General features: G+C 43.4%; 1 pseudogene; it reads right to left on the bottom strand.

The window, feature by feature from the left end:
* Window positions 1-280: 280 nt before the first annotated feature.
* On the bottom strand, window positions 281-1,444 carry LOC138155682 (actin, cytoplasmic 1 pseudogene; annotated as a pseudogene).
* Between the last annotated feature and the right edge of the window lie 3,672 nt (window positions 1,445-5,116).

Raw genomic sequence — 5,116 nt, forward strand, 5'->3', positions numbered from 1 at the left:
GATGGTATTTGGAATGACTATTAAAAAAAAAAAACCAAATGTACAATCAGAGTCCTGAAGATGCCCTGGAGAACTTTGGGGATATTTGCCTCCAATACACCTAGACAGCTCGTCACTTTCACCGTTCCAGTTTTTATATCCTGAGTCAAGTGCCAAAAAAAATACAAAAAGAAAAAACAAAACAAAAACAAAACAAAACAAAAACACAAAAACAAATAAAGCCATGCCAATCTCATCTCTTTCTTTTTTGGCAATTATCATGTCATCATGTCATCACCATTTAGAAGCATTTGCGGTGGACAATGGAGGGCCCAGATTCATAATACTCCTGCTTGCTGATCCACATCTGCTGGAAGGTGGAGAGAGACACCAGGATGGAGCCTCCAATCCAGACAGAGTATTTGAGCTCGGGCGCGGCAATGATCTCAATATTCATTGTGCTGGGAGCTAGGGCTGTAATCTCCTTCTGCATCCTGTCAGCAATGCCTGGGTACATGGTGGTACCACCTGACAACACGGTGTTGGCATACAAATCCTTATGGATGTCAACATCACACTTCATGATTGAGTTGAAGGTAGTTTTGTGGATTCCACAGGATTCCATACCTAAGAAAGATGGTTGGAAGAGAGCTTCTGGGCACCGGAACCTCTCGTTGCCAATGGTATTAACCTGACCTTCAGGGAGCTCATAGCTCTTTTCCAGAGAGGAGCTGGATGCAGCAGTGGCCATCTCCTGCTCAAAGTCTAGGGAGACATAACACAGCTTCTCCTTGATGTCACGCATGATTACCCTCTCAGCTATGGTGGTGAAACTGTACCCTCTATCGGTCAGGATCTTCATGAGGTAGTCCATCAGATCATGGCCAGCCAGATCCAGATGGAGGATGGCGTGGGGAAGGGCATAACCTTCATAGATGGGCACAGTGTGGGTTACGCCATCACCGGAGTCCATCACAATACCAGTGGTATGACCAGAGGCATACAAGGACAGCACAGCCTGGATGGCAACGTACATGGCTGGGGTATTGAAGGTCTCAAACATAATCTGAGTCATCTTTTCTCTGTTGGCTTTGGGGTTCAGGGGGGCTTCTGTGAGCAGCACAGGGTGCTCTTCAGGGGCCACAAGGAGCTCGTTGTAGAAAGTATGATGCTAGATCTTCTCCCTGTCAACCCAGTTGGTGAAAATACCATGTTCAATGGGGTACTTCAGGGTCAGAATACCTCTCTTGCTCTGGGCCTCATCCCCCACATAGCTGTCTTTCTGGCCCATACCCACCATCACACCTTGATGTCAGGGGTGCCAAACAATGGAAGGGAAGACAGCCCGAGGGGCATCCTCTCCCGAAAAGCCAACTTTGCACATTCCAGAGCCATTGTCAACAACAAGAGCAGCAATATCATCATCCATGGAGAACTTTGAAGTGGCAAGTTTAAACCCTTAAGAGAGGAGCTGGTGCCACACCTGGAGGCAGGGGGGAGGCAAGTGCACACTGGGTGGAAGAGCTCACAGCTCAATTGTTTTTCTTATAAGGTGTATCACTTTCTCTTCTATTTTTTTCATTATTCATATTTTGTTTAATTGTTTCTTGGTCACTTATAATTTCACTGACTTCACTTTGCCCAATTCTTATTTCCATTTTCTTTTCTTTTGAAGGGGGTAGGGCAGGGCAATTGGGTTTAACTGAATTGCCTAAGGACACACAACTAGTAAGTGTTAAGTGCCAAGTCTTATTTTCAAGGTGTCATTTTCTTCCTTAAGATTTTGGATCTCCTTGGGGGGGGGAAGGGGGGAGTCAAGATGGCAGAGAGTAGAAGCAGGACCTCCCTGCTGCTTCTGTTTCCACCTTTCCCAATCCATGTAAAAAAGGGACTGTAAACAAACTTTGGAGTTGCAGAACCCACAAAATGACACAGAGTAGCTAACCTCCCCCTGAGGACAGCCCGGCAGGCTGGTAGGAATCGGCCAGCTCAGTGCTCTGGGAGCCTAGCCCAGCCCCATGCAGAGGCTTTAGCCCCAGGGCTGGCCTGACCAGCCACCAGCTGGAAGGACTCCAGATCATCAGCAGCTGTGGCTGTTTCCAGATTTATCAACACATAAATGTGAAGGACAAAGTGAGAGGTCAGTTCAGTCTGGACTTTGGGACCCAGTAAGTGGGAGTGCATGCCTTTTGCGCCCCCCCTCCCCTGCCCCCGGCAAGAAGCCTTTGAGATGCCAGAACAGCCAGCCAGCACCATGTGGCAGCTTCAGCTCCTGGCCTGCAGAGTGTAGGGGAACCAAGCACCAGTCTGAGGGGTAATCACTCTTGTTTTAACCTTCTTGGATTTGGATTGCAGTCTAGGGTGTAGGTCCTGGGGTGTGTGTCCAGCTTGCCAGAGCATGTGGAGACCTCAGAGAGGGCACCCATCTAAAACCTCCAGCAGCTGAGAAAACCCCAGCGTTTGGGACAAAAGCTCCCCTGTCTGGTGGCAGAGTCCTACTGTGGCAAAAAACCCAGGGGTCAAGTAACTGAGGGGCAACATGACCAGGCAAAGGAAACAAAGCAGACAGAAGATTCCAACATTAGACTCCTATTTTGGGGATAAAAAGGAGCAAAACATGGAACAGGAGGAGGACAGTGAAGTCAGAACTCCTGCACCAAAAGCTTCAAAGGAAAATATGAGCTGGTTACAGGCCATAGAGGACCTTCAGAAGCAGATAAGAGAAGTGGAAGAAAAATTGGGAAGAGAAATGAGAATGATGCAAGAGAATAATGAAATGAGGGTCAACAGCCTGACGGAGGAAAATCATACCTTAAAAAGTAGACTAACTCAAATGGCAAAAGAGGCTCAAAAAGGCAATGAGGAGAAGAATTTGCCGAAATTGCCAGATGGAAAAAAGAATCTCAAAAGCTCAATGAGGAGAATCATTCCTTCAGAATTAGATTAGAGCAAATGGAAGCTAATGACTTTATGAGAAATCAAGATGCTGTTAAACAGATCCAAACAAATGAAAGAATAGAAGGCAATATGAAATATCTCATGGGAAAAACCACTGACCTGGAAAATAGATCCAGGAGAGATAATTTAAAAATTATTGCACTACCTGAAAGTCACAATCAAAGTAAGAACCTAGAAATCATCCTCCAGGAAGTTCTCAAAGAAAACTGCCCTGATGTTTTAGAACAAGAGGGCAAAATAGAGGTTGAAAGAATCCACCAATCACCTCCTGAAAAACATCCCCAAAAGAAAACTCCTAGGAATATTATAGCCAGGCTCCGGTATTCCCAGATTAAGGAGAGAATATTACAAGCAGCCAGGAAGAAACAATTTGAATATTGTGGAAACACAATCAGGATAACCCAGGATCTGGCAGCTTCTACACTAAGGGATTGAAAGGCTTGGAATATGTTATTCTGGAGGTCAAAGGAGCTGGGATTAAGACCAAGAGTCACCTACCCAGCAAAACTGAGTATCAAGTTTCAGGGTAAAATATGGTCATTCAGTGGAATAGAGAAAAGCCAGAGTTCAATAGAAAATTTGACATTCAGATACAATAAGCAAGAGAAGCATGAGAAGGTAAACAGGGAAAAGAAATCATAAAGAACTTTTAAAAGTTGAACTATTAACATTCATACATGGAAAAACAATAATTGTAACTAATGAAACTTTTCTCAGTAGTTGAAGGGAATAGAAATATATATATGTGTGTGTGTGTGTGTGTGTGTGTGTCTATATATGATGGTATATGGGCATATGAATACATATGTGAATTTGTGTATATATGTTTACAGGTATACATAGATAGAGATCACAGGACCAATTTAGCAGGAAGTGATGATACTTAAAAGCTTAAATTAAGAGGTGAGGGGAATATCATGAGAGGAGTTGGGGAGAGACAGAATGGGGTAAACTATCTCATATAGAAGAGGCAAGTAAAAATGGTTACAATGGATGGGAAGAATAGGAAGACAAAAGGGAATGGGTCAACCTTATTCCCATTAAATTTGGCTTGAGGAGGAAATGAAATACACACTAAATAGGGTATCTCACCCTCCAGGAGAGTAGGGGGGGAAGGGGATGAGAGGGGGGATGAGGGAAGGGAGGGCAGGCTGGGGCTGAGGGATGTTGGAAGCATCCACTTTTGAAAAGGGACGAGATTAAAGTAGAGAATAGAACAAGTGGGAGGTGGGATAGGAGGGAGGGAAATATAGTCAATCTTTTACAATATATCTACTATGTTATTGTTTTGCATTATCCACACATGTGCATCCTATACTGAACTGCTTATCTTCCCAGTAAGGGTGGGTTACAAGGGGGGAAGGGAATGAATCTGGAATTCAAAGTTTTAAAATCAAATATATATATATATATATACATATACATATATTCACTATTATTAATACTATTTTACATGTAATTGGGAAATAAGATATACAGGTACTGGGGCACAGATATCTGCTGGAAAAGTAGAAAGAGGTATGGGAGAAAGTATGGGAGAGAGCAGATTGGAGGAGGGGATATCCTATGGGACTGCTATTTTGGGGCTGTGGGTAGGGGAAAAACGGGGAGAAAATTTGTAACTCAAAATTTGGCAGAAATGAATGATGTAAATCAGAAGTTAATAAAGCATTTGCAAAATAAAAAAAAAAGATTCTGGATCTCCTTTTCTAATTGGTTGACTTTCCTTTCATACCCTTCCTGTTTTCCTTGGATAATTCTAGTTTTCTTTTTTAGTTTTTCCTCCATCTCTGTTATTTCATTTTTAAAGTCTTTTAAGGTCTTCTATAAATTATTTTTGGACAGGTGACCATTTAACATTACTTTTTGGGGGTTTCTTTACTTCAATTTCCTCCTCTGAAGATGAACCCAGTCATCTCTATTTCCATAACAGATTTCTATAGTTGGAGTCTTTTTCCTTTGCTTGTGTTGTGTGTGTGTGTGTGTGTGTGTGTGTGTGTGTGTGTGTGTGTGTGTAATGGTGCCTTTTGCCCCAGATCTTCAGTTCTTTCCTTTATCCTGACACCAAAGCCAAGCCTTCAGCCTACTGTAAGTGCCCACAGCCAGGGGCTTTCTGCCCGCTGCTTCTGCACTCACCAGGTGGGCAGATGCTTGTTCCTTCAGACCACATCATTCTTCT

The sequence above is a fragment of the Petaurus breviceps genome, unplaced genomic scaffold (genome assembly GCF_028583685.1).
Source record: "Petaurus breviceps papuanus isolate PSGF00001 unplaced genomic scaffold, PetGlider_PUasm1.0 98, whole genome shotgun sequence".
Taxonomy (NCBI): Eukaryota; Metazoa; Chordata; class Mammalia; order Diprotodontia; family Petauridae; genus Petaurus; species Petaurus breviceps.